The sequence below is a fragment of the Heterodontus francisci genome, chromosome 9 (genome assembly GCF_036365525.1).
Source record: "Heterodontus francisci isolate sHetFra1 chromosome 9, sHetFra1.hap1, whole genome shotgun sequence".
Taxonomy (NCBI): Eukaryota; Metazoa; Chordata; class Chondrichthyes; order Heterodontiformes; family Heterodontidae; genus Heterodontus; species Heterodontus francisci.
The window spans coordinates 121052542-121075443 of record NC_090379.1 but is presented as its reverse complement, the minus strand read 5'-3'; the positions used below and the strand labels follow the sequence as shown (position 1 = coordinate 121075443).

Sequence of the window (22902 nt, the reverse complement as noted above, 5' to 3'; positions counted from 1 at the left end):
AAGAGCTTGCCTCGCACATCTCCTCTAAACTTTGCCCCTCGCACCTTAAACCCATGTCCCCTAGTAACTGACTCTTCCACCCTGGGAAAAAGCTTCTGACTATCCACTCTGTCCATGCCACTCATAACTTTGTAAACCTCTATCTTGTCACCCCTCCACCTCCGTCGTTCCACTGAAAACAATTCGGGTTTATCCAACCTCTCCTCAGAGCCAATACCCTCCAGGCCAGGCAACATCCTAGTAAACCTCTTCTGTACCCTCGCCAAAGCCTCCACATCCTTCTGGTAGTGTGGCGACCAGAATTGCACGCAATATTCTAAGTGTGGCCTAACTAGGGTTCTGTACAGCTGCAGCATGACTTGCCAATTTTTATACTCTATGCCCCGACCGATGAAGGCAAGCATGCCGTATGCCTTCTTGACTACCTTATCCACCTGCGTTGCCACTTTCAGTGACCTGTGGACCTGTACGCCCAGATCTCTCTGCCTGTCAATACTCCTCAGGGTTCTGCCATTTACTGTATACCTCCCACCTGCATTAGACCTTCCAAAATGCATTACCTCACATTTGTCCGGATTAAACTCCATCTGCCATTTCTCCGCCCAAGTCTCCAACCGATCTATATCCTGCTGTATCCTCTGACAATCCTCATCATTATCCGCAACTCCACCAACCTTTGTCGTCCGCAAACTTAATCAGACCAGCTACATTTTCCTCCAAATCATTTATATATACTACAAACAGCAAAGGTCCCAGCACTGATCCCTGCGCAACACCACTAGTCACATCCCTCCATTCAGAAAAACACCCATCCACTGTTACCCTCTGGCTTCTGTGACCGAGCCAGTTCTGTATCCATCTTGCCAGCTCACCTCTGATCCCGTGTGACTTACCCTTTTGTACCAGTCTGCCATGCGGGACCTTGTCAAAGGCTTTACTGAAGTCCATATAGACAACATCCACTGCCCTTCCTTCATCAATCATCTTCGTCACTTCCTCAAAAAACTCAATCAAATTAGTAAGACACGACCTCCCCTTCACAAAACCATGCTGTCTCTCGCTAATAAGTTTGTTTGTTTCCAAATGGGTGTCAATCCTGTCCCGAAGAATCCTCTCTAATAGTTTCCCTACCACTGACGTAAGGCTCACCGGCCTGTAATTTCCTGGATTATCCTTGCTACCCTTCTTAAACAAAGGAACAACATTGGCTATTCTCCAGTCTTCTGGGACCTCACCTGTAGCCAATGAGGATGCAAAGATTTCTGTCAAGGCCCCAGCAATTACTTCCCTTGCTTTCCTCAGTATTCTAGGGTAGATCCCATCAGGCCCTGGGGACTTATCTACCTAAATGATTTGCAAGACACCCAACACCTCCTCCTTTTTGATAATGAGATGACTGAGACTATCTGCTCATCATCCACCAAGTCCTTCTCCTTGGTGAATACTGATGCAAAGTACTCATTTAGCACCTCGCCCATTTCCTCTGGCTCCATGCTTAGATTCCCATCTCTGTCCTTGAGTGGGCCAACTCTTTCCCTGGTTACCCACTTGCTCTTTATAGATGTATAAAAAGCCTTGGGATTTTCCTTAATCCTGTTTGCCAATGACTTTTCATGACCCCTTTTAGCCCTCCTAACTCCTTGCTTAAGTTCCTTCCCACTTTCTTTATATTCCTCAAGTGCTTCATCTGTTCCTCGCCTTCCAGCCCTTACAAATGCTTCCTTTTTCTTTTTGACTAGGCTCACAATATCCCGTGTTATCCAAGCTTCCCGAAACTTGCCAAACTTGTCTTTCTTCCTCACAGGAACATGCTGCTCCTGGATTCTAATCAGCTGACGTTTGAAAGACTCCCACATGTCAGTTGTTGATTTACCCTCAAACAGCCACCCCCCCAATCTAAATTATTCAGTCCCTGCCTAATACTGTTATAATTAGCCTGCCCCCAATTTAGCACCTTCACCCGAGGACTACTCTTATCCTTATCCACAAGTACCTTAAAACTTACGGAATTATGGTCACTACTCCCGAAATGCTCCCCCACTGAAACCTCGACCACCTGGCCAGGCTCATTCCCCAATACCAGGTCCAGTACGGCCCCATCCCTAGTTGGACTATCTACGTATTGTTTCAAGAAGCCCTCCTGGATGCTCCTTTCAAATTCTGCCCCATCCAAGCCCCTAGCACTAAGTAAGTCACAGTCAATATGGGGGACATTAAAATCACCCACCACTACAACCATTACCTTTACATCTTTCCAAAATCTGTCTACATATCTGCTCCTCTACCTCCCGCTGGCTGTTAGGAGGCCTGTAGTAAACCCCCAACATCGTGACTGCACCCTTCCTATTCCTGAGCTCCACCCATATTGCCTCGCTACATGACCCCTCTGAGGTGTCCTCCCGCAGTACAGCTGTGATATTCTCCTTAACAAGTAATGCAACACCCCCACCCCTTTTACACCCCCCTCTATCCCGCTTGAAGCTTCTAAATCCTGGAACATTTAGCTGCCAATCCTGCCCTTCCCTCAATCAAGTCTCTGTAATAGCAACAGTATCATATTTCCAAGTAGTAATCCAAGCTCATCTGCCTTACCGGTTATACTTCTCGCATTGAAACAAATGCACTTCAGACCACCAGTCCCGCTGTGCTCAGCAACATCTCCCTGTCTGCTCTTCCTCTTAGTCCTACTGGCCTTATTTACTATGTCCTCCTCATTTACTTCACTAGCTGTCCTACTGCTCTGGTTCCCACCCCCCTGCCACACTAGTTTAAACCCTCCCAAGTGACGCTTGGATATTACTGCCCTTCCAGTTTAGATGCAACCCGTCCTTCTTGTACAGGTCCCAGCTGTCCCTGAAGAGAGCCCAATGGTCCAGATATCTGAAACCCTCCCTTCTACACCAGCTGTTTAGCCACGTGTTTAGCTGCACTATCTTCCTATTTCTAGCCTCACTGGCACGTGGCACAGGGAGTAATCCCAAGATTACAACCCTAGAGGTCCTGTTTTTTTGTTAAACTTACTACCTAACTCCCTAAACTCCCCGTGCAGGACCTCATCACTGTTCCTGCCTAGGTCATTGGTACCGATGTGTACCACAACCTCTGGCTGTTCACCCTCCCCTTTCAGAATGCCCTCTGTCCGTTCAGAGGATGCAAAGAAGCTACGGAGGGATATAGACAGCTTGGGTAAACGGGCAAGAACATTGCAAATGGAACACAATGAGGTGAAGTGAGAAGTAATCCACAAAAAAAAAAATCAGAGTCTTTGTTGATTGGTGAGAAACATGGAAATGATTACATTCAGAGGCTGTCCTTGTACATAAAATCACAAAGTTAAGGTGCAGGTACAGCAAGCAAATATGGAGGGAAATGACATGTTAGCATTTATTACAAAGTAGTGGGAGTATAAGAGTAAAGAAATCGGACGACAATTATACAGGGCATTGGTGAGGTTATACCTGGAGTACTGTGTACAGTGTTGGTCTCCTTACCTAAGGAAGGACATACTTGCCCTAGAAGGAGTGCAAGGAAGACCGGTTCATGGGATGAGAGGATTGTCCAATGAGGAGAGTCTGACTAGACTAGGTCTATAATCCCTGGAGTTTAGGAGAATGAAGGTGACCTATTTAAAATAGATCGAAGTCTTAAGGGGTTTAACAGTGTAGATGCTGAGAAAATGTTTCGCCTGGCTGGTGAATCTAGAACACGTGATCACAGTCTCAGAATAAGGGATTAATCATTTAGGACTGAGATGGAGTAATTTCTTCACCCAGGGAGCTCAGTACTGTTGTTACCTTCAGGTATTTATTCAATTTACTTTTGAAAGTTGCTACTGAATGTGCTTCCAGTGCCCTTTCAGACAGTGTAGTCCAGATCACAATAACTCACTGTGTAAAACAATGTCTCCTCTTTGCAACAATGGTCTTTTGCCAATCACCTTAAATCTGTGGCCTCTCGTTGCAGACCCTTCTACACTGGAAAAAAAGTCTCTTTATTTAATCTGTAAAAATTACTCAAGATTTTGAACCTCTCTATCAAGACTCATCTTAACTATCTCTCCTGTAAGGGGAACGACCTCAAGTTCTCCAGTCTGTCTGCATAACTGAACTCTCTTACCCTGGAACCATTCTAGTAAATCCGCTCTGCACCCTCTCCAGGGCCTTGACATCCTCTGTAAAGCTCAGAATTGAACACAGTATTCCAGCTGAGCTGGAATCAGTGTCTTATTGAGGTTTGGCGTAACTTCCTTGCTGTTGTACTCTGTCTCTATTAATAAAGCTAAGGATCCTGTATAATTTTTTAAACAGCCTTCACAGCTTGTTCTGGACTTTCAAAGATTTGTGTAGATACATACATTTGAGTCTCTGTTCCTGTACCACTTTAACATTTAATTTATATTGCCCCTCCTCATTCTTTCTACCAAAATGTATCACCTCACACTTCACTGTTAATTTTCATCGACCATGCCTTTGTCCATTTGACCAGTCAGTCTGGGTTGTCCTGAGGTCTGTTACTATCTGCCTCACTGCTTACTAGATCTTTGAGTGCCGTATCATCTGCAAACATTATGCCCTGAATACCCAAGTCCAGATCATGAATATATATCACAAATGTGGTTATAGGGATTTCTAGTGGAATATTTGACTGAAATGTGAGTGAAACATGTTAGGGTTAGATGTTCTGGGATGCTCCGTATATCGGGTGCATGTTGATGTAATTTCTATCTGTACTGAATTTGAAAATAAAACATTGATAAAAATTGATTAAAACCCTAATTAATAAGTAGGAGTAACTAAACCAGAGGGAGGAGCTTACTGTATTTAGTTAGCATTTAATATCTATAGTAGAAATCTAGCACGAGGGACCATATAGTTAATTGTAACATAATTTAGTAAGGATTGAATAAGTATTTATTTATTTAAAATTAATTAGTGTTAGAAATGTCAGTTAGAGGGGTGAAGTGCTTCACCTGTGAGATGTGGGAGGTCCGTGACGCTTCCAGCGTTCCAGACGACGACATCTGCAGGAAGTGTACCCAGTTGCAGCTCCTCACAGACCACATGGATCGGTTGGAGCAGCTACTGGATGCACTTAGGAGCATGCAGGTGGCAGAAAGGGTCATAGACAGGAGTTTTAGAGAAGTGGTTACACCCAAGGTGCAGGCAGATAGATGGGTGACCGCTAGAAGGGGAAGGCAGTCAGTGCAGGAATCCCCTGTGGCTATCCCCCTCTCTAACAAAGTATACAGTTTTGGATACTGTTGCAGGGGGGTGGGGGGCGGGCAGAGGGGGATGGCCTATCAGGAGAAAATAACAGCAGCAGCCAGAGCAGTGGCACCACGACTGGCTCTGTTGTTCAGCAGGGAGGGACAAAGCGCAGAAGAGCAATAGTTATAGGGGACTTATTGTCAGGGGCACAGATAGGCGCTTCTGTGGATGTGAAAGAGACTCCAGGATGGTATGTTGCCTCCCTGGTGCTAGGGTCAAGGATGTCTCTGAACGGAAAGGGGGCATTCTGAAGGGGGAGGGTGAACAGCCAGATGTTGTGGGGCACATCAGTACCAATGACATAGGCAGGAAGAGTGGCGAGGTCCTGTAGGGGGAGTTCAGGGAATTAAGTAGAAAAAGTTAAAAGACAGGACCTCTAGGGTTGTAATCTCGGGATTACTCCCTATGCCACGTGCCAGTGAGGCTAGAAATAGGAAGATAGTGCAGCTAAACACGTGGCCGAACAGCTGGTGCAGGAGGGAGGATTTCAGATATCTGGATCATTGCGATCTCTTCAGGGACGGGTGGGACCTGTAGGAGGAGGACGGGTTGCATCTAAACTGGAGGGGTACAAATATCCTGGCTGCGAGGTTTGCTAGCATCACTCGGGAGGGTTTAAAATAGTGTGGCGGGGGGTGGGAACCAGAGCAGTAGGTCAGCAGGTGAAATAAATGAGGGGGAACTAGTAAATAAGGCTAGTAAGACGAAGAGGAAGAGCAGGCAGGGAGAGCGGGACTGGTAGTCAGAAGTGCATTTGTTTCAATGCGAGAAGTATTACAGGTAAGGCAGATGAACTTAGAGCTTGGATTAGTACTTGGAACTATGATGTTGTTGCTATTACAGAGACGTGGTTGAGGGAAGGGCAGGATTGGCAGCTAAATGTTCCGGGGTTTAGCAGCTTCAGGTGGGATAGAGGGGGACGCAAAAGGGGTGGGGGGAGTTGCATTACTGGTTAAGGAGAATATCACAGCTGTACTGCGGGAGGACACCTCGGAGGGGTCATGCAGCTAGGCAATATGGGGAGAGCTCAGGAATAGGAAGGGTGCAGTCACAATGTTTGGGGTTTACTACAGGCCTCCCAACAGCCAGCGGGAGGTAGAGGAGCAGATATGTAGACAGATTTTGGAAAGATGTAAAGGTAACAGGGTTGTAGTGGTGGGTGATTTTAACTTCCCCTATATTGACTGGGACTCACTTAGTGCTAGGGGCTTGGATGGGGCAGAATTTGTAAGGAGCATCCAGGAGGGCTTCTTGAAACAGTATGTAGATAGTCCAACTAGGGATGGGGCCGTACTGGACCTGATATTGGGGAATGAGCCCGGCCAGGTGGTCGAAGTTTCAGTAGGGGAGCATTTCGGGAACAGTGACCATAATTCCATAAGTTTTAAGGTACTTGTGGATAAGGATAAGAGTAGTCCTCGGGTGAAGGTGCTAAACTGGGGGAAGGCTAATTATAACAATATTAGGCAGGAACTGAAGAATTTAGATTGGGGGCGGCTGTTTGAGGGTAAATCGACATCTGACATGTGGGAGTCTTTCAAATGTCAGTTGGTTGGAATCCAGGACCGGCATGTTCCTGTGAGGAAGAAGGATAAGTTTGGCAAGTTTCGGGCACCTTGGATAACGAGGGATATTGTGAGCCTAGTCAAAAAGAAAAAGGAAACATTCCTAATGGCTAGAAGGCTGGGAACGGACGAATCCCTTGAGGAATATAAAGACAGTAGGAAGGAACTTAAGCAAGGAATCAGGAGGGCTAAAAGCGGTCATGAAAAGTCATTGGCAAACAGGATTAAGGAGAATCCCAAGGCTTTTTATACATATATAAAGAGCAAGAGGGTAACCAGGGAAAGGGTTGGCCCACTCAAGGACAGAGGAGGGAATCTATGTGTGGAGCCAGAGAAAATGGGCGAGGTACTAAATGAGTACTTTGCATCAGTATTCACCAAGGAGAAGGACTTGGAGGATGATGAGTCTAGGGAAGGGAGTGTAGATAGTCTGGGTCATGTCGTTATCAAAAAGGAGATGGTGTTGGGAATCTTGCAAAGCATTAAGGTAGTTAAGTCACCAGGGCCTGATGGGATCTACCCTAGAATACTGAGGGAGGCAAGGGAAGAAATTGCTGGGGCCTTGACAGAAATCTTTGTATCCACATTGGCTACAGGGGAGGTACCAGAGGACTGGAGAATAGCCAATGTTGTTCCTTTGTTTAAGAAGGGTAGCAAGGATAATCCAGGAAATTAACCGGCCGGTGAGCCTCACGTCAGTGGTAGGGAAATTATTAGAGAGGATTCTTCGGGACAGGATTTACTCCCATTTGGAAACAAATGAACTTATTAGCGAGAGGCAGCATGGTTTTGTGAAGGGGAGGTCGTGTCTCACCAACTTGATCGAGTTTTTTGAGGAAGTGATGAAGATGATTGATGAAGGAAGGGCAGTGGATGTTATCTATATGGACTTCAGTAAAGCCTTTGACAAGGTCCCTCATGGTAGACTGGTACAAAAGGTGAAGTCACACGGGATCAGAGGTGGGCTGGCAAGATGGATACAGAACTGGCTCAGTCATAGAAGACAGAGGGTAGCAGTGGAAGGGTGCTTTTCTGAATGGAGGGCTGTGACTAGTCGTATTCCGCAGGGATCAGTGCTGGGACGTTTGCTGTATGTAGTATAATATATATATATATATATATATATATATATATATATATATATATATATATATATATATAAAAAATGATTTGGAAGAAAATGTAGCTGGTCTGATTAGTAAGTTTGCGGACGACACAAAGGTTGGTGGAGTTGTGGATCGTGATGAGGATTGTCAGAGGATACAGCAGGATATAGATCGGTTGGAGACTTGGGCGGAGAAATGGCAGATGGAGTTTAACCCAGACAAATGTGAGGTAATGCATTTTGAAAGATCTAATACAGGTGGGAAGTATACAGTAAATGGCAGAACCCTTAGGAGTATTGACAGGCAGAGAGATCTGGGCGTAGAGGTCCACAAATCACTGAAAGTGGCAACGCAGGTGGACAAGGTAGTTCAGAAGGTATAAGGCATGCTTGCCTTCATCGGTCGGGGCATAGAGTATAAAAATTGGCAAGTCATGCCGCAGCTGTACAGAACCCTAGTTAGGCCACACTTGGAATATTGCGTGCAATTCTGGTCGCCACGCCACCAGAAGGATGTGGAGGCTTTGGCGAGGGTACAGAAGAGGTTTACCAGGATGTTGCCTGGTCTGGCGGACAATAGCTATGAGGAGAGGTTGGATAAACCCGAGTGGCATGGACAGAGTGGATAGTCAGAAGCTTTTTCCCAGGGTGGAAGAGTCAGTTACTGGGGCACGTAGGTTTAAGGTGCGAGGGGCAAAGTTTAGAGGGGATGTGCGAGGCAAGTTCTTTACAGAGGGTGGTGAGTGCCTGGAACTTGCTGCCGGGGGAGGTGGTCGAAGCAGTTATGATAGCGATGTTTAAAGAGGCATCTTGACAAATACATGGATGGGAATAGAAGGATAAGGACCCCAGAAGTGCAGAAGGTTTTAGTTTAGACAGGAATCACGATTGGTGCAGGATTGGCGGGCCGAATGGCCTGTTCCTGTGCTGTATTGTTCTTTGTTCATATATGACTAGTTGATATTCACGTGGGGATTCAGCCGTGTGTCATCTTGGTGATGGAGGTTGATTTATAATAGGAACATAGGAATAGGAGGAGGCCATTTACCCCTGTTCTGCCATTCAATGACATCATGACCTAACTCCATGCACCCACCTTTGTCCCATTTGTTTACAGAAATCTATGAATCTCAGATTTAAAATTTCCAATTGATCTAGCATCAATTGCTGTTTGTGGAAGAGAGTTCTAAACTTACACCACAGTGTGTACAGGTGTTTTCTAATTTCACTGCTGAAAAGGTCTGGTTCTCATTTCTAGACTATGGCTCCTAATCCTAGATTCCCCAACCAGTGGAAATAGTTTTTCTCCATCTACCCGAATTTACGAGTCGACATTGGTCTCTTGATGGCAGTGATTAAACTTTATTCTGCATGAGTTGGATACATAAGCAATAGCTGAGAAGTAGTTTACAAGGTGTTAGTGAGTGTTATGTGGCCCTGTATCTGCCTTGGGTAAAAGTCAGTGACAAATGCCTGCAGCCCTGGTGAGAACACTTGCCTCATCCTCCGATTGTCTCTTGTAGTCTTCTACACCTTTTGGCTGTTGGACCCCCTTTGTATAGCTCTTCCTAGAATACAAAAATACTAAATTTCACTGGACCAATCACTGACTTACCACCATCACCTTGGGCTGGATTTTACCGTGCCCCCGACATCGGGCTCCGTTGTGGGGGGGGTGGGGCTAGAAAATGGTTCCAGCAGAGGCCCACCATGGAGGCCGACACCAGGAGGGCCAGGCCCGATCCTCCCGGCACCAGTGAGGCTCTGTGGCCACCCGCACGCCGCTGGTCAACGGGAACAGCATTTCAATATTCCAATTAAGGGGATGAATAAATTTAAACCAACTTCCCCGCAATCCTCGCGGCCCACTGGGATTCTCAGTGCAGTGGCTGGCATTCCAGGACTTCAATTCCCCATCTGGGGAAAGCCGGCATGACACTGCTGGGGTGGGGGGGGGGGGGGGGGGGGGGGGAAAAAAAAAAAAAAAAGAGAAAAAGGGGTTGGGGAGGAGTGGAGTTAAGATTTTCAGTGCGGGGTACGGAGTCAAATGAATGGAATGGGTGTAAAAGGATGGTGGCAAGGGGTGAAATTTAAACTTTGGATAGTCTGGGGGTGGGGTGGTGGGGGGGGGTGGGGGTGGGGGTGGGGTGGTGGGGGGGGGGGGGGGGGTGGATGGATGGAGATGATGAGAATTCAAAAGGGGGAAAAGGGCAAATACCTAATGTAATTTTGATTGGGATTTTAACTGAGACTGGTTGGAAAGGGGCATTACAATTATTTTGAAAGTTTTGGGACGGGGTTCACTTTAAAAATTCAAATATGCTGGCAGGGTCGGCTGCCCTTTAAAAATGGTGCCAGCGCCTGCACAGAGGCAGCGGACACCATTGCTGGCGACAGACAGACTGCCACATCCACGTGATTGGGTATTTAAAGGAGCCGCCGCATGGGAGATCGCAGTGGCATGGTGCTGCGTGGTCCATGTGTGCCGGCCACCATTTTTTGAGCTCGCTGCCGAGATTGGCGGCACAGGAATAGGATGTGCACAAGGCCTTGTTTTCACTCATGTTTCGGTCCAATAACCCCTGAGATCACATGTTTTCCTACTGCTAAAATTATCAGTATAGCTGTGACAAAGCAAAGAGGAATCTGTTACACTGTAGACATGAAACATTCTTGATGGACTAATGGTTCTGGCTGGAGGTGCCTCCCAACACCACCCCCTGCCCCATTTTGAACCAGAACACCAGTCCTCCTTTACTCCTGATCACATTCCAAATAAGGTGCCTAGTCTACGTTCACATGGGAACAAAGCTGCCTCCATTTATGTTCTGTTCCTTTATTTCTGATGTTCTTTTAGTTTAATTGAATTACCCATATTACCATTATCTCTTTTTAAGTGTCCCACTTACCTTGCTATCAACACTTTCCTAATGTTATAGCACCTACAAGGCATAACACTCTTAGGTTAATACAAACCTGCAACAAAATATATACATGTGTATAGATGATATTGAGATTACATTGTAGCAGCATTCTAAAATATACATTTTCCAATTAAGCACTTAGAATCATTTATTAGTGAATATACTGGAGGACCAGCCACATTCTCCAACAGAGGCTCAGTTCCAGTAAACGAACCAGGTGGACATTATCTAATATAACATATGTAAACTGAACCAGCTACCAGAAATTAACCAAGTGATTATTAACTACCCCAACACACACAGTAACTCAGCACCTGGAAACTGACCAGGTGAGCATCACTTAACCCAGGACATGTTCACTGACCCAGCACCTGGAAACTAAACGATTAACCTTTACCGACCTCAACAAACGTAAACTGAACCTGCAGCCAGAAACTGCTCCAATAACAATTAACTGAACCCGAAACCGTAAAGTGAGCCTATGCCCAAAATGATGCCAATGCACAGCCTGAGTTAGAGATTGTAACAGATGTTAGAGAGTCAAAGAATATTCTAGACTGAATAAATCGTTCACATGGATTAAACAGTAAAAGTTTAGAGATCACTAAATAGATGCATGTTTAAAGATACAACTCTGAAAGAGGCTGAAGTGAAGCACTGATACAATGGGATACACAATTACACACTGTACAGACACTCTCACTGATTTGGTTCATGGGACAAGGTGGAAATCATCTTCACTCCACATATGGACCAAAACTACTCGCATTTTTTGAGAGAAATTATAGTTTACTTTTGTCTTCGAAAAGCGAATGATCAGCTCAGAGGTGGATTTCTGGAGCAATATGTTGAGGGATCAGACTATTTTAGATTTAGTACTATGTAATGAGCAAGGGCTAATTAATAACCTTGCTGCAAAGGAGCCATTAAGAAATAGTGACCACAATATGACAGAATTCTACATGAACTTTGAAAGAGATATAGTTTATTCTGAAACAAAAACAAGAAATGCTGGAATCACTCAGCAGGTCTGGCAGCATCTGTGGAAAGAGAAGCAGAGTTAACATTTCGGGTCAGTGACCCTTCTTCGGAATGGGTCACTGACCCGAAACGTTAACTCTGCTTCTCTTTCCACAGATGCTGCCAGACCTGCTGAGTGATTCCAGCATTTCTTGTTTTTGTTTCAGATTTCCAGCATCCGCAGTATTTTGCTTTTATTTTAGTTTATTCTGAAGCTAGGGTCTTAAATCTGAACAAAGGAAACCATGAAAGGTATGAGGGGCATAAAAACCAAAAAGTGCTGGAAATACTCCACAGGTCTGGCAGCATCTGTGGAGAGAGAAGCAGAGTTAATGTTTCAGGTCAGTGATCTTTCATCAGAACTGGCCAGTTCTGTTGAAAGGTTACTGACCTGAAATGTTAACTCCACTTCTCTCTCCACAGATGCTGCCAGACCTGCTGAGTATTTCCAGCACTTCTTGTTTTTGTTTCAGATTTCCAGGATCTGCAATATTTTGCTTTTATTTAAAGGTATGAGGGGCAAGTGGTTATGGCGGATTGGAAAAATACATTGAAATATTTGATGGTAGACAGGCAATGGTTAGTATTTAAAGTATTACATGGTTTACAACAAATATACATTCCTCCAAGACACAAAATCCCAACAGGAAAGGTGAATCAACCGTGGCAAATAAAAAAAAGATAAGGATTGCATGAGTTCAAAGGAAGTGGCTTATAACATTGCCAGAAAAAGTGATAAGCCCAAGGATTGGGAGCAATTTAGAGTCGAAAGGAGGACCAAAAAACTGATAAAGAAAGGGAAAAGAGATTATGAATCTAAGCTAGTTAGAAACATAAAGGAGGACTGTTAAAGCTCCTTTAGGCAAATGAAAAGGAAACAATCAGTAAGGACGAATGTGGGTCCATTGCAGGCAGAGCCAGGACAGTTTGTGGTGGAGAATGAGGAAATAGCAGAGAGATTGAACAATTACTTTGTGTCTGTCTTCATGGAGGAAGAAACAGAAAATATCCCAGAAATACTAGGGAAGAAAAGGACTTGTAAAAATGAGGAACTGAAAGTAATTAGTATCAATAAAGAGGTAGTACTGGAAAAAGTAATTGGATTGAAAGTTGATAAATCCCCTGGACCAGATGAGCTACATCCCGGAGTATTGAAGGAGGTGGCTATAGAGATAGCAGATGCATTGGTGGTTATCTTTCAAGATTCTGGAAGGTTTCCTGCAGACTGGGAAGTATCAAATGTAACCCCACTATTTAAGAATGCAGCGAGAGAGAAATCAGAACTACAGACCTGTTAGTTTGAGGTCAATAGTCAGAAAAATATTAAAATCGATTATAAAGGATGAGATAACTAGACCCTTGGAAAATAATGATATGATTGGGCAGGATCAACATGGATTTGTGAAAGGGAAATCATGTTTGACAAACCTGGTGAAGTTTTTTGAGAATGTTGCTTGTAGCATTGATAAAGGAAAACCAGTGAATGTGGTGTATTTGGATTTTCAGAATGCTTTTGATAAGGTCTCAAACAGGAGGATAGTAAACAAAATTAGACCACATGGGATTGGGAGTAAGATACTTCAATGGACTGAGAATTGTTTAACAGACAGAAAACAGAGAGCAAGAATAAATGGGTCATTCTCAATGGCAGACTGTTAAGAGTGGGGTACCGCAAGGATCAGTGCTGTTCAAATAATTTATATAGATTGTGGATATGGGGACCAATTGTAATATTTCCAAATTTGCAGATGACACAAAACTAGGAGGGAATATAAATTGTGAGGAGGATGCAAGGAGGCTTCAAGGAGATTTGGACAGGCTAAAGGAATGGGCAAGAACATGGCAGATGGAATATAATGTGAATAAGTGTGAAGGGATCCACTTTTGTAGAAAAAAAAACAGAAAAGCAGAGTATTTCTGAAATGGAGAGAGTTTGGGAAGTGTTGATGTCCAAAGAGACCTGGGTGTCCTTGTTCATGAGTCACTAAAAACTAGCACGCAGGTGCAGCAAGCAATCAGGGCGGCAAATGGTATGTTGGCCTTCATTGCAAGGGGATTGGAGTACAGGAGTAAAGATGTATCGCTTCAATTGAGACCGCATCTGGAGTATTGTGTACAGTTTTGGTCTCCTTATCTGCAGAAGGATATACTTGCTATAGAGGAAGTGCAACAGAGGTTCACCAGACTAATCTCTGGAATGGCAGGATTGTCTTAAGAGGAGAGATTGAGGAAACTGGGCCTGTATTCTCTAGAGTTTCAAAGAATGAGAGGTGATCTCATGAAAACTTAGAAAATTCTTACAGGGCCTGACAGGCCAGATGTGGATAGGATGTTTCCTCTGGCTGGTGAGTCTAGAACAAGGGGTCACATTCTCAGAATAAGGGGCAGACCATTTACAACTGAGATGGAGGAATTTCTTTACTCAGAGGGTGTTGAATCGGTGGAATTCTCTACCCCAGAGGGCTGTGGAAGCTCAATCATTGAGCATGTTCAAGACAGAAATGAATAGATTTCTGAATACTAACAACATCAAGGGATATGGGGATAGTGGGGGGAAATGGCGTAAAGGCAGATGATCAGCCATGATCTATTTTAATGGCGGAGCAGGCTCGACAGGCCGAATGGCCAACTCCGGCTCCTATTTCCTATGATCCCTCAGATGGCAGTCTCGCTCCTTGTGTTTACCAGGTCACCCTTGATAGGTTTATGAAGCTTCCCAGCCCACCCATGGCTCCAATTCCTCCCATGACTCCACCCTCTTCCTGAGCCGACTGTTCTGCCTCTGTCCCTCTCCACCACCCGCACAGAGCATGCTCAAAGCACAGTCGTCATTGTCACTGTAGTCATTTATAGGGATAGAAAATGAACCTTTTGTCATCCCATTGAGTGGGCTGTATGGCCTGTTTCTGTCCTGTAATCCTACACAGCAGGAGTGGATGAATACTCTGGTAATAGGGCTCTTGACCAGCCAGTGGATCATTGCTCAGGCCCACAAGACCTCCAGCATCAATTCCATTCCCTAAGCACCAACTCCTGACCTCAGTCTGAGGCTGAACCAGACTGTTTATGACCTTGGCTTCCGATTTGACTCTGAACTGAACCAACTACCACATAACCTCAACAATATATTGTATTTATATAGCACCTTTAACTTAGTAAAATGTCCCAAGAAGCTTTACAGGAGCATTATCAAACAAAATCTGACACAGCCACATAAGGAGATATCAGGAGACATGGTGAAAGGCTTGGTAAAATGGGTGGGTATTATGGAGTTTGTTCCAGGAGAACAGATAGATAGAGAAGTGCAGAGGTTCAGGGAGGGGATTCCAGAGCCCAGGGTCCTGGTGGCTGAAGGCACAGCTACCAATTGTGGAGCAATTCAAATCGGGGATGCTCAAGAGGCCAGAATTGGAGGAGCACAGAGATCGTAATGATAGACTCTAGTAATTACCCGACACTCTGCAGTTTAAAGGTGAGACAATGAAATCAGTTAAACTAACAACTGCTGTCGGGAAATTACTCGAGTCTATAATTCAGGATAAGGTGATTGAACAGCTTGAAAATGTTCAGCTGATCAGAGAGAGCCTGCATGGATTTGTAAAGGATAGGTGATACCTGACAAACCTGATTAAATTTCTGGAACTGGTGACTAAAGTAGCAGACAGGAGACTGTCTGTGGGTGTTATTTAGATGAACTACAAGAAGACATTTGGTAAATTCCCTCAATTGAAACTGTTAGTTAAAGTTGAAGCTCATGGAATTGGAGTAGGGATAATGGGCAGGTAGTGTAATCGGCAGGATGTGACTAGTGATGTCCCGCAAGAGCTTCAACTATTCACCGTATTTATAAACAACTTAGATGAGATAGAAAGTCACATATCCAAGTTTGCTGATTGCATCAAGATAGGCAGAATTGTAAACAGTGGAGATGGAAGCATAAAATGACAAAAAGATATTGATAGATTAAATGAAGGGGAAAAACCGTAGCAAATGGATTTCAACGTTAGCAAATGTGAGGTCATCCACTTTCCACCTAAAAAGGATAGAACAGGATACTTTCAAAATGATGAAAAGCTCGAAACAGTGTTCAGAGGTTCAAAGACATTTGGGGTTCCAGGTACATAAATCATTAAAATGTTATGAATGAGTACAGAAAATAATCAAAAAGGCTAATGAAATGCTGGCCTTTATATCTCGAGGACTAGAACACAAGGGAGTTAGAAGTCATGCTTCAACTATACAAAGTCCTGGTTAGACCACACCTGTGTTCAGATCTGGACACCACACCATAGCAAGGATATAATGGCCTTGGAGGGTGTGCAGTGTAGATTTACCAGAAAGATACCTGGAATGCAAGGATTAAATTATGAGGAAAAATTACAAAAACTGCAGTTGTAGTCTTTAGAATTCAGAAGAATAAGAGGTGATTAGATCAAAGTTTGAGATATTAATTGGGACTGAGTTTCTCTCCATCTTCCCTATTTCCACTGCTTGGGAGTCTAGGACTAGGGGGGCATAGTCTAAAAACTAGAGCCAGACCTTCAGGAGTGAAATTCAGAAACACTTATACACACAAAAGAAGTTTGGAATTCTCTTCCACAAACTGCAATTGTTGCTCGATCAATCGTTAATGTTAAATCAGAGATTGATGGGTTTTTCTTAACCAAGGGGATTAAGGGATATGGGGTTAAGGTGGGTATATATAGTGTTAGGTCACAGATCAGTCATAATCTCATTGAGGGGCTAAATGGTCTATTCTGTTCCAATGTTAAACAGAGGACACAGATTTCAGGTGATTGGCTAAAGGACCAGAGGTGCCATAAGAAAACATTTTACACATCGAGTTATTGTGATCTGATCTGAACTGCACTGACTGAAAGGCTGGTGGAAACACATTCAGTAGCAACATTCAAAAGGGAACTGGTTAAATTCCCCTTGGAGGGGGAATATTACAGGGCTATGGGGAAAGAGGAGAGTGGGATTAATTGGATAGCTTTACCAAAGAGCTGACACAGGCACGATGGGCTGAATGGCCTCCTTCTGTTCTCTATCATTCCATGATTCTATACAGTTTTTTTCCAGGCAGCCTGTGGATTCCATGATAAGCTGCTAAATGACCGATGAAGCCAAAGTGTTTGGAAACATGGACACTCTCCGAGGGTTAGATTGGGAGGATAAACTAAACCTGTATTCTCTGGAATATTGAAGGTGACGGGGTAATCGCTCACTCTCTTAGTCATGGGAGGACTGTACTTAAAGTTGATAAGTCACCAGAACCAGATGAGATACATCCAAGGATACTGAGGGAAGTAAGGGTGGGAATTGCAGAGGCACTGACCATAATCTTCCAATCCTCCATAGATACAGGGTGGTGCCAGAGGACTGGAGAATTGCAAATGTTACACTGTTGCTCAAAAAAGTGTGTAAAGACAAGCTCAATAAATACAAACCAGTCAATTTAACCTTAGGGGTGGGAAAGCTTTTAGAAACAATAACCCGGGACAAAATTAAACAGTCATTTGGATAAATATGAATTAATTAAGAAAAGCCAGCATGGAATTGTTCAGGACAAGTCATGTTTAACTTGACCTTTCTTTGATGAGGTAATGGAAAGGGTTGATGAGGGTTATGTGGTGGATGTGGTTTACATGCACTTCCAAAAGACCTTTGATAAAGTGCCACATAACAGACTTGTCAGCAAAGTTAGAACCCATGGAATAAAAAGGGACAGTAGCAGCATGGATACGAAGTTGGCTAAGTGACAGGAGAGTAGTGGTGAACAGTCTGGAGGAAGGTATATAGTGGGGTGCCCCAGGGGTCAATATTAGGACCACTGCTTTTCCTTGATCTATATTAATGACCTGGACTTGGGTGTAAAGGGCACAATTTCAAAATTTGCAGATGGCACAAAACTTGGAAGTATTGTGATCTGTGAGGAGGATAGTGATAAACTTCAAGAGGACATAGACAGGACATGTGGCAGATAGAATTTAATGCAGAGAAGTGTGAAGTGATTCATTTTGGTAGGAAGGACGAGAAGAGGCAATATAAAATAAAGTGTACAATTCTAAAGGGGATGGAGGAGCAGAGAGACCTGGGGGATATCTGCGTAAATCATTGGAAGTTGCAGGGCAGGTTGAGAAAGCAGTTAATAAAGCATGTGGGATCCTGGGCTTTATAAATAGAGGGATAGAGTACAAAAGCAAGGAAGTTATGGTAATGCTTTATAAAACACTGGTTCTGCCTCAACTGGAGTGTTGTGTCCAGTTCTGGGCACCACACTTCAGGAAAATGTTTAGGAAGAATTTAGGAAGCATTAGAAAGGGTGCACAAAAGATTTACAAGAATAGTTCCAGGATGAGGGATTTCAGATAAATGGACAGGTTGGAGAAACTGGGGCCGATTTCCTTAGAGAAGCTTGAGAGGAGATTTGATAGAGGTGCTCAAAATCATGAGGGGCCTGGACAGAGTAGAGAGAGAGAAACTGTTCCTATTGGGGGAAGAGGCACAAACCAAACAACACGATTTAAGGCGATTGTCAGAGGACGCAAAGGCGACTTGAGGAAAACCTTTTTTCTGCAGCGAGTGGTTAGGATCTGGAATACACCGACTGAGTGTCGTGGAGGCAGATTCAATCATGACCTTCAAAAGGAAATGGGATAATTATCTGAAGAGAAAACATTGCAGGGTTATGGGGAGACTTGGTGAGTTGCTCTTGCAGAGAGCCAGCCCAGACACAAGGGGTTAAATGGTCTCCTTCTGTAATCATTCTATGATTCTATGAGAAACTATTTAAACCTTCTGACTGTGAGAAGAGCTTTAAAAGCAAAAATAATCTGATACACCAACACACTCAGACTGGGGAGAGACTGTTCATCTGCTCAGTTTGTGGGAAGGGGTTGAACTGATCATCCAACCTGTTGAGATAGCAACATGTTGACAATGACTGCAGGGATTGGATTCTACTGTTAATCACATTCAGAAGTGAACCACGTTCATTCTGACAGTAGTGTTTATATCCGTTCCGAAGAAGGGTCACTGATCTGAAACATTAACTCTGCTTCTCTCTCCACAGATGCTGCCAGACCTGCTGAGTATTTCCAGCATTTCTTGTTTTTATTTCAGATTTCCAGCATCCACAGTATTTTGCTTTTATTTTAGGGTTTGTATCTGTTGAGAATATTGTTTCTAGCTAGGCTGGAGTTTGATATTCTGGCAATCGGTTTGCTTTGCTTTATGACCTTTACTTTTTAAATAATGTAGCTCCCTTTGGGTTATTCTCAAGGTTTTGTGGGATGAAACTGAACAGTGATTTACTTGTACTTCTTGCAATTTAGTGTATTATAATCACTGCTCACAATGTGATCTGTTCTATATTGGGAAGACCAAACACAGATTGGGTGATCACTTTGAGGAACCTCCGTTCTGTCTGCAAGCATGGTCCTGAATTTCCGGTCACTTCCCATTTTAATTCTCCGTCCCACTCTGACCTCGGCCTCCCGCACTGTTCCAATGAAGCTCAATGGGAGCTCGAGGAACAGCAGTTCATCTTTCAATTAGATACTTTACAACCTTCCAGACTCAACACTGAGTTCAGCAGTTTCTGCACCAACAAAGAGTTGTCGGGATCGGGAACGCTCCACCTGAAAAGGTGGTGGAACCTGATTCTATCAATCAGTCATTTTAAAAGGGAGTTGACAGGTATTTGAGAATGAGGAACTTACAGACAACAAGTGGGACTAAGCACGGCTGCATTTTAAAGTGCTAGCACAAACTCAAAGGGATGAATGGCCTCCTTCTGTGCTGTAAGTTTCTATGATTCGAGGAGTTGGCAATTTAGCCCTAGGTCTGCCCCACCATGCAATGAGATTATGGCTGATCTGTGACCTAACTCCATAAACCCATCTTTGTCCCATATCCCTTAATACCATTGTTATCAACGTCAGATTTAAAATTAACATTGATCGAGCATCAACTGCTGTTTGTGGAAGAAAGTTCCAAACTTCTACCACCCTTTGTGTACAAAAGAGATTCCTATCTTCAGTCCTGAAAGGTCTGGTTCTAACGTTTACACCATGCCCCTGGTTCTAGATTCTCCAACCAGTGGAAATAGGGTAGATAGAGAGAAACCATCAGTTCCAATTAATATCAGTAAAATTTTGATCAAATCGCTCCTTTGTCTTCTAAATCTCAGGGAGTAGAACCTTCATAATGAGGTGATGCATTTTGACAGAAAGGATAAGGATAGGCAATACAGACTCAATGGCACACTTCGAAATAGTGTACAGGGACAGAGGGACCTGGAGGTGCATGTGCATCGATCTTTGAAGGTGGCAGGACATAATGAGAGAGTAGTTAGAAAGGCAGATGGGATCTTGGGCTTTGTAAATAGACGTATTGAGTTCAATAGCAGGGAGGTTCTGGTGAACCTTTATAAAGCTCTGGCTAGGCCACAAATAGAATATTGTGTCCAGTCGTGGTCACCACACTTTAGGAAGGATGCGAAGGTCCTTGAGGGTGCAGAGGAGATTTACCAGAATAGTTCCCCAGGGATGAGAGATTTTAGCTCAAAGGTAAGGTTGGAGAAGCTGGGATTGGTCTCCTTGGAGCAAAGGAGATTGAGGGGTAATCTGATCGAGGTGTTCAAAATAATTACAGGTTTAGAGAAGGTAGACAAAGAAAAGCTGTTCCCATTAGCTGATGGTACAAGGTCCAGGGGACACAGATTTAAGGTTCTGGGCAAAAAAACACAGCAGGGATGTGAGGAAGACTTTTTTTTTTAAATAGTGAGTAGTACACAGTGAGTGGAACTCTCTGCCTATGAGGGTGTTGAAAGCAGAGACAAATCAATGATTTCAAAATGAAATTGAATGGGCATTTGAGGGAAATAAACCTGCAGGACTACGGGGATAGAGCGGGGGAATGGGACTGACTGGATTACTCTACAGAGAGCTGGCATGGAATCAGGAAGCTGAATGTCCTCCTTCTGTACTGTAATGACTATGATTCATTTGTGTAAACTCTCCTCGTAATTTAACCCTTGGAGTCCTGGTATCATTCAGGTTAATCTACACTGCACACATTCCAAGGCCAATATATCCTTCCTAAGGTGTGGTGCCCAGACTGAACACAATACTCCAGGTGTGGTCTAATCAGGGCTTGGTATATCTCAGTACTGATACTGGACAACATTTCCCACAGATAGAACTAACCTTTTTCCTTCCACATTTAAAGGCGGTTGATATTCAGGTCCTCATGAATCAAGTGACTGTCAGATCTTGATGTGTTGTTTGAATTGAGTTTCCCATCTGTCAATCCTCCCCTTCTAAGCCCCTGTAAAAGGAGTTTACAAAAGCTATCACTGTCAGTCCAGGATAGAAATTAACAACATACTCTCCCCCTGGGCTGGCACAGGATGGCCACTCAGGTGTCCTGCTGCACATTGCCCCCTAGAAAGATGGCAGCAGTTAACCCGGGTCTGTCACCAGAAGAAGCCCCTGCAGCTGCCATCCTGCTTGGTACAAACATGGGACCAGGAGATTCTTATTGTGGGTTTGAGAGGGTGATTGGAAATTGGAAAACGTTCCCGGTTTTATACTGGGATTTGGGGCTGCGCTCAGTGTGCGAGAAGCTCACGTTGCCCCGGGGTTTACGAACCCACTCCCTCCAGCCTCCTCCTTCCATTTCCACTCCGTTTCCTGCACTTTTTCTCTAATTCCTTCCCAGATATGGTTCTCCTTGTCCTCATCTTCCACCCATCAGCCTCTACATTCAGTGCATCCTCCTCCATCATTTCCCCCACCTCCAGCGTGATGCCATCAAACACATCTTTCCTATCCCTTTCAGTGTTCCAAAGGGACCATTCCCTCTGCGACACCCTGGTCCAAATCTCTATCATATCCAACACCCTCTCTCCCTCCCATCCAAGCCCAGGAGATGTAACACCTGCCCTTTTACCTTCTCACTGTCCAAGACCCCAAACACTCCCTCAAGATGAAACAGTAATTTACTTGTACTTCTTTTAAGTTAGTATACTGTATTCACTGCTCATGATGCAGTCTCCTCTACAATGGGGAGATATAAACAGACTCGGTAACCGCTTTGCAGAACATTTCCGTTCAGATTGCAAGTATGCCCCTGAGCTTCTGATCGCCTGTCATTTTAATTTTCCACCTTGCTCCCATGCTGTCCTCTCTGTCCTCAGTCTCCTACACTGTTTTAATGAAGCTCAAGTGAAGCTCGAGGAAGAGCATCTCAGCTTTCAATTAGACACTTTACAGCCTTCCAGACTCAACATTGAGTTCAACAATTTCACATCACAATCACCACACCCAGTTTTCCAGAGAGCAGCTGTTGGGAATAGTTCTACTATTCCCATTTAAACCTCTTCTGGACCCATCTTCTTTTAACTAGTACCATTACCATCTGCTTTTGCCTCTGTACTATCCTCCCTTTGCCATTCTCTTTTGTTCTTTCCTCTCCCTCTTCCCCTGCCTCTGTATTTGGTTAAATCCTGTTACATCATCTCTAACATTTTCCCATTCTAATAAAAGGACAAAGACCTGGAATGTTAACTCTCTTTCTCTCCACAGCTGCTGTCTTGACCTGAATATTTCCAGCATTTTCTGTTTTATTTCAGATTTCCAGCATCTGGAGTATTCTGCTTTCAGTCTCAGTGATCAGTTCTGAGTTACAAGGGGTCTAAACCTATGTCCCTTCTGTTACAATTCAGTGAGATGTAAACACTTACCACCTCCAGGCACTTACCCATTGTATCTTGAGACAGGGAGGCCAAAGAAGAAGAAGCACTTACCAGCACCTTGAGGAGAGATGGTGAGAAATTCCTTGTGTACATAGTAAGAATATAATCAATGTCTGCAAATCCTCTCCTTCGAACACCCTGTAAAAGGAGTTTATAAAAGTCATCAGTGTCAGTCCAGGATAGAAATCCAGAACAAACAATTCTAGTCTCGATGGAACATTTTTGCCTCTGTCATTCCCCCAAAGCTGTAAATCCCTGT

At 44.0% G+C, this 22902-nt stretch overlaps 1 long non-coding RNA gene across 3 annotated transcripts in view; it reads right to left on the bottom strand.

The window, feature by feature from the left end:
• The window catches only part of LOC137374030 (uncharacterized), a 104841-nt gene that overhangs the window by 81463 nt on the left and 476 nt on the right, over positions 1-22902 (bottom strand). For all 3 annotated transcript variants that reach the window (XR_010975754.1, XR_010975753.1, XR_010975755.1), the window contains exon 2: positions 22695-22781. This is a non-coding gene — a long non-coding RNA (uncharacterized lncRNA). The remainder of the gene's footprint in view (positions 1-22694; positions 22782-22902) is intronic.